Raw genomic sequence first — 8,110 nt, 5'->3', positions numbered from 1 at the left:
ATGTGTACTTCATTTTCTGTGTATTTTTAACTGTATGGTGAACAATAAAGAATATTTTCTTACTTATATTCTGTCGTTTTATTCCGTAGACTTAAATGACATTTCATGTGGTACTAAGAAACGTCATGTCATACACATGAAACGTCATTTTAGTCTACGGAATAAAAAAACAGACTTTACACACTAATGCTTTTGTAAGCATTAGTGAGTAAGTAAGTACTTATAATAATTGCTTTAAAACTATTGTCTAGAATCTAGACTCTAGATCCTTTTAATATAAGTACATATTTTTTTTAGAATTTGGCAAGAACGTGGAATAATTATATAGGTACAAAAGAGATATCGTATTAAAAATATTTAATGTACCGTTAGTTGTTTCTTCTTGCTTGTAGAATTCATGAAGAAGTATAGTATCTAATAATATGTACAGTTGATTCCTAGTGTTCAATAATTTCATTAAGTTTTATTTGGTTGTGTGATACTAATATACTTAGTAAGTGAACATTAAATACCTACTCAAATTAGATTTAATGCCCACGCACAAGACCCACAGTTACACCAGGGAGGGTAAACTTGAGTTTAATTAACCTTCTAACATTACCCGTAACATATATATAAAACACAAGTTTATTATAGCAAGTTTAATCGCTCGTTAGTGAATATCCTTTTTTCCCCAACATATTCGATCGCGTGAACCTTCTTTATAAAAATAACATCTTCCAGACACGAATAAAGTACTAGAAATCCGTCGATAGCCAACAATCCTTTGGGGAGCGCACCTGAAGTGCAGAACTGGAAATTGGAAACCGTAACTCAACAAGTATTAGGGGAAGGAAAACTCCGTAGCCGCCATCTGTAGGCCTTATCTAGAGCTATAAATACACGGAGCTCCGGAACGAAGGAGCAGGAATTATGGCCGAAGGTACGTACGATATAATGGATAATTCATGCACCCTCCCTCGTCTCTAATTTTAAAGTATATTTCTTTTGTATGTAATTATTTTAACCAATGTTATAAAATGTTTGTGGATAAAAATTATGCTTTCGTATAAATTACTTAACGAGTATGGTGCTGTTGTGGTCAGTGAGGTTTCAACAATTAGCTTTTTTTTTGTTTAAAAAATACTCAATTATATATTTCTCTTATAAATAATAAACTTTTTTCCAAATATTATATTACTTAAATATAAAGTGACATGTGACATGTATGTACTTCCATACCTATACTCAATGAAAGAATGGTACAACTGTCGTGCATAACAAATTTAATACTAGAGATAGGCCGAATATGGACTGTCGAATACGAATATTCGGCCGAACATTCGGTTCAGCTCATACCGAATATTCGAATGTCGAATATTCGGTTGGGCTAAAACTGTCTAAAAAGCTGAAAACAAGTTCATACGGGTCCGCGGTCTGCACTCATCACGTGTTTTTGATCCTTCCCCTTCCGATCCGACTGACCCGAAAATTTATGAAAAGAAACGGAACCGTCTCATACCTCAGCTGAGGCCCTACCGTGAACACCGAAGTTGAGAGAGAGAGAGGGAGAAAAAATTTATTTAACATCACAAAACATTTACAATACCTACCTAACTAGGTAGTTAGTACATTACTTCTTAACTAAATTGATTGACATTGGCATTAAAAAATTGCTGGGCATCTTACTCTGTCATCCTAATTAAGCCATAATTGGAGTAAAAGAGAAAGATGACCGCAATTTGCAAATCTTCGGTCTTCGTGGCAGGCCCTCTAATCGCACCTAAGTGCACCCGGGCCAGCTTCAAGGACGCCCTTAAAAAAACTGTTTGTTCGGTAAATATTCGGCAGTGCGAACCGAACTATTCGGCCGTATACGAACATTGAAAAATATGGCGAATATGCCGAATACTGAATAAATACCGAATATTTGGCCCATCTCTATTTAATACATAAGTGATCAAATAATAACCTGAACGGAATGGAATATTATATGTGTGCAGATTTGGATTTAATGTGAAAAAATAGATTCAATAATTTTTATTAAGTACTTTTTTATATACCTACGGCATATATTTTTAATTAACAAAGTTACAAATAGAGTGTATTTGTACTCAAATAAAAACAAGCAACAATAAAATGTATACTTACTATTTAATTTATGTTTATACTCGTATAACCACAGTATATCATTAATCATACACACCACGGCAACTAATAATTACCGTTATTTCGACTAGGCAGCAACGTGAGTTATTCAGGTCGAGGTTATTTAATTCCTGAAGGTGATATAAACTATAACATCTTTATATCTATTCTGACCCAAATTCAACTTCGGCAAACAAAATGATCCAAACGCAAACACTTGCTTTGCCTAAGGACTACTTTCATGCGGTTCCTTCTATGTCACATACCTACTTACCTACCACGTGAAACATCAATGATAATTTATGGATGCGGCTACAACAGTAGCCGCATCCATAAATTATCATTTTACCATACTAATTAGCATTTGGTCTCTTCTTGAATTTAGCAGGCCTTGATGAGACAGTAATTAAAGCATAGTCTTTTGGTATACATTGAACTATAATATGCTGATGTATATATTATATTAAATAAATAAATATTATGGGACAAGCTTATACAAATCGACTTAATCCCACAGTAAGCTCAATAAGACTTGTGCTGGGGGTACTAGACGAATATATTATATAGATAAATAGTTAAATACGGCGAAGCGGTGGTGGTTGAGTGGATATGACGTCCGACTTTCACTCCGGAGGTCGCGGGTTCAAATCCTGGCTCGTACCAATGACTTTTCAGAACTTACGTATAAAATATCCTTTGACATTTACCACTAGCTTTTCGGTGCATAAATCTGCGAAGAAATTCAAAAGGTGTATGTGAAGTCCCTAACCCGCATTGGGCCAGCATGGGGACTATAGCCCAAGCCCTCTCGCGCATGAGAGAAGGCCTGTGCCCAGCAGTGGGACGTATATGGGCTGAATTATTACTTAAATACATAGAAAACACCCATAACACAGGAACAAATAGGTATTTGTTGTAAACACAATATTTAAATGCCCTTGCCAGGATTTGAACCCGGGGCCTCCAGCTTCGCAGGTAAGGTCACTACTGACTAGGCTAGTACGACGTGTGGTGGGCTATTTTATTTCAAGTTGTACAGTCGCCATCAGATATATCGGAGCGGGCGAGGTGCTCAAAAATATCTGAACACGCACTCTAGCACCTTGACAATAGAGCAAGGTTCAGATATTTGTGAGCACCTTGGCCGCTCAAATATATCAGATGGTAGTGTACAGACACTACAACTTTTTTTTTTGGTTCTACTTGGAATCCCGAGCTTTTTCAATCCTGATAGCAGAAAAAAAGTGTTCCAAGATTTTAATTTTCATTCCGTTACCACTTTTCATAGACGGAAAGTAACGAAAAATGTATGGAAGTCTTTGGACACTTTTTTTCTCCTATTAGAATCGAAAGAACTCGTGATTCTGAGTATAAACACCATAAAAATTACCAAATCTAAAATAAAATTATAGTGTACTCAACTTTAAATAAAAGGGCTCTGGTATACTAAACAGAATACTAAATAAATATATACCGCATTTTTATTTCAAGTAACTTGCCAAAACCCTCAGGACTTTGTTTTAAATAGCTGCCTTGCTGTTTTAATAGTTCAACTAACATTTAATTTTAGACCACGTAAAGTCCAAACTCTACGTTCAAGTTTACAGTAATATAATTATACCTGCAACAACTAAGTTTGCAGACAACCACACCGCAACACCATTGTAATAAATAACCTACCTAATTTTTCACTTCTACCCCCCAGAGACTGCGGTAAATAAAAGAAAAACAATGCGACGTTCATTTGTTTCTTGTCACTACGCGCACGAGGATCGCAAAAGCGAGTTTACGATAAGTTTAGAAGTTGTAAATAAAAACAGTTGGTACTGCGTTTAACAAATATGAATTTATATTTTTTTCATAAAAGAGGTGTTAAAAAGTAAAACAAATGCTTAGTGATGGGGTCAATTTTGCTTATGCTTTCGCGTTTTTCTTTTGTTGTCAGCACTGAGCAGTCTGTCAAGTTAGTTAGTCGAAAATAATCGAACGAGCGAACGAAGCGAAGTGAAGTTCTTACATTCGACTTGGAGCACACGGCTGGCTATTCGATGTTTTTATGCTAAACTACAAGAGGATAGTTTGATGGACAATGTACTTATGTAAATTTGTTCTAATTTAAATGAAATTCGGTGAACATGTAGATGAAATTTAAATTATTAAATTATTAAGTCATTAAATTATGAGCAGGCTCGATCAAGGGGTTATGGGGCTAGAAGAGCCTAGAAGGCCACAAAGCTAATTGTGAGGGGTCTTGCTATTCTGGTCATCTTATTTGCAAGAAAGTATGGTTCAGTTTGGTATCAAATGAAAGTGGTCGGTTTACACATTTATAATATTGTTTTTTAGTTTACGATATTAAAATAATTGGCAAGATTTATAAGAACGAAATAAAATAAACATAATATAGGTACATGTATTGCAGTGCCCTTACAGGGTTGTGTTGGAACATAGTAATAAGCATAAGATCTTTTTGTACACACAAAGCAATGATTAAATGAATATGAATATGACATAGATATACCTATAATATTCTTAAAGATGAAGTCTAAGCCATCTGTCACCGTAGCCTCCCATACACATCCACATTTTATGTACAATTAACTATGAGGAACCAGAGGCTGTGGCCATGTCGATAAAGTCATATCGATAAACTATGGGCATTTTTTACAAATTTAATTTTACTTAAACGGATTTAAACTACCTAAAATGAACAGATAACCACGGCGGAAATATATAAAAAGTTACATTAACACCAACTTATAGTAGGTACATTTCGTGGCGAGTGTGAAAAGTGTGTTATGTATTATGTACGAGTCCCGAGATGTCTCTTATGATCCGTAGGCGAATATAAGACACGGGAAAAGTACACAATAACACTCGCACGTACCATGAACGACGTTTTTAATAGGTACCTACATTTGCGAAAAATCACAATAAAACAAATATTGATTATATGTGTATATTACACTTACACTTTCGAGTTTTCCCTTCAACTTGGGTGATATTGTTAATTCAGCACTATATGTTACGTTTAGCGATGATAAATACATTACAAAACTTAATCACAATAACTTATTTCATACAAAAACACTCACGGTTGCAATTTAAGATGAATTATTTTGATACAACCAAATTTTGAGTGAAAATAGCGGGCGCTGGTATTACTTTTTAATTTTTAACTTTTTCTGTTTACAGCAGCCAACGTGGCAATGATAGTTTCGTTATAACAAATAAATATTTACTTTAAATCGTGTAATAATATTTTTTCGACGAAATAAATATCCAATGCCGAAATAAAAATATATAAAGATTTTGAACATTCATACTCTTTGGTTTGGACGTATACCTATAGATTACGGTTGGAATTAAATTTAAATAATTTTTAGAAAAAAAAAACCGACTTCAATAATATTTAACGCTGAAAGTTCACTTATGGTGCACTCTTGGATTCCAGACAATGAAATGAAAAAGACAGCATCTTTTGCCTAATTATGTAGAAAAGGAGGTAAAACCACCCACTTTTCTAGCAGCATTTCGTTTTTGTAAGGGTCGCAGTTCTAACCTAACCTAACCTACTTTTCTGATAGCATTTCGTTTCTGTAAGGGTCACAGCTCTAACCTAACCTACTTTTATAAACTAATATAGCTTTTAGGTTAATCTAACTAATCATATATGGACTTATGGGTCTGAAATAAAGATATATTTAATTTAATTTAAGTAGGGTAGGTAAATTCAATTGATCAAACGTTTTGGCGAACCGCGAGTCCTGGCGAACTACTAGTATAAAGCTAAAAAGAAAACACCGCAAAGTTGTAGGCACCTACAGGTTAACGCTTTTATTATAAGTATCCAGGCTTTCGTTTGCCACAATATGATGGTTGGTTGTTGGTTGTCTGGTGTGAACTTATATGACGACATTTGAACTAATCTCATCTTAACCAAGCAAAAATACACACAAGAAACAAAAACAAAGCGACATTCATTTGTTCCTTGTCACCACACACAAGAACTTTCGCAATAATGACGTTTCTTACATCTCTCGCAATTTTTCTCCGCTCTCTCCGCCTCTTGACTCCAACAGAGGGCTCTCTCAAAACCGCCCTAGGGGAGTGTTGATTAATAAAGGAAATAAAAAAAAACTCTCAAAACGCGGTATGATTGAAAGGAGTCACGTTCTACGTAGGGCTCCGAAATGAATTCTGATTTTCGGTGATATTAGACGCGTTGTTGACTTTCCGAGTGCATGTTCTAGTGTGGATATGATGTCAAAGGTCGTTTTCTTTTGATCCAACGTCACTTTATTCAAATGTGATGGAAGAGCTGTTTTTGATTTATTTTGCTTATGGTATTTTTTTCAATTTCCTCGAGGTACCTACATACTATTACCTTCACATAACATTTTATTTAAATATCTGTAAACTTCTTTTTATTAGAAATTATTTTGAATATTTTAACACACACGGGTTGTGTTATGCGTATAGCGACCTATATATTGACACATACTAGAATGACTTGTATGAAGTGGATAGTGTAGTGGACGACCCGTCTCCATACAAACGTAATTGTTATTTTCCTCTCTGGATATTGACATTATGGAAAATATATTTACACCATTTGATGTATATTCACCAAAAGATATGCCCCTTCGTTTGACTTTGTTCTTTTTTTAAATATTATAAAAGTTAAAAGAGAAAAATATTATCCATAACTTCAAGTTTATAAATGTTCCTAAGTCTGATAATATGTAATTTAAAAAAAAACTAAAAAAAGAAGAAAATAAGTAGGTACCTATTCACAGTAGGTATTAAGCTTTAAATAATTTCAAAATCAATGTTACCCTGTTGATTATATTTTTTCCCAATCGTCAATAAAATAACAACATATAGGTAATATGGATTAGTACTCTTAACAATTCTAACCGTCTTAACCTCTTGGCCTTAATTCTTACCGATAAGAGGCGTCATCCAACACCTGGTGTGAAATGCAATCAAGTTTAATTATTACGGGTATTAATAACAAGGGTGCACTTGGGGTTGAACGCGTCGCCATGGTAACACCCCTTCGGACGCAGCCTGCGAATGTAGCCTGCATTAATATATGTTTAGTTATTTACGAGAAAAGCTGATTAGGGGTGTGATTGTTACGAGGCTTTCGGATGAACAGCCAACGTATCTGTGAATACTGTTGGATCAATGGAACTGTCATAAAAACGTCATTACCTATGGAAGATTTTGGTGAAATTAAAAAGTAGGTATCAAACTACCATACTTATTTACGTAAAGACCCAAGAAGATAGACCGTAGTCTACTGCAACTTGGATGATTTTGCGTAGTAATACGGCTAACATGCAGTTAAGTCATCTTCATCTTCATCATCATCTCATCTTATCATCTTCTCATCTCATGATCCATCATCATCATCATCTCATCTTTCATCATCTCATCCTCAAATTCATCTTTTTTAATTCAACGTCAAAGTTGTCAATTCCATGAAAGGATACGTATTGTCTTTCGTCAAAATTAGTTACTATACCTAGCATTTAGTTTAAAAAAAAACTGTATATCTTTTGTAGAAAAAGGTAAAATAAAACAAAATTTATAATGTACTGTTTTAATAATACGAGCTGTTTAACGACGTAACTAACTTGGTACAAGATCAAATGAATTAAATAATTGCAAAGATAGCTTATATCTTTATTACAAAATGTTTTGAAATTCCCGTCTAAAATGAATGATCCTCTAAATTTGCTATTGTTCGCATCAATTGGTAATATTATTTCACTACACACAATAAATAAGATAATGTTAAAATTGTATAAGAATATCAAACATTTTAAAATATGTACAAAACAAAAAAAGTCCAAAATTATACTATATCACAGTCACTAGAGAGATGAAAAACTATACCTACGTTACGTCACATTGCAGTCTATTTTCAAAACACGTTCACATAATTATGCTACATTCCTTAAACTAAATCTAT

Source organism: Cydia strobilella, chromosome 2, assembly GCF_947568885.1.
Source record: "Cydia strobilella chromosome 2, ilCydStro3.1, whole genome shotgun sequence".
NCBI lineage: Eukaryota > Metazoa > Arthropoda > Insecta > Lepidoptera > Tortricidae > Cydia > Cydia strobilella.
This window is presented reverse-complemented; position numbering follows the sequence as displayed.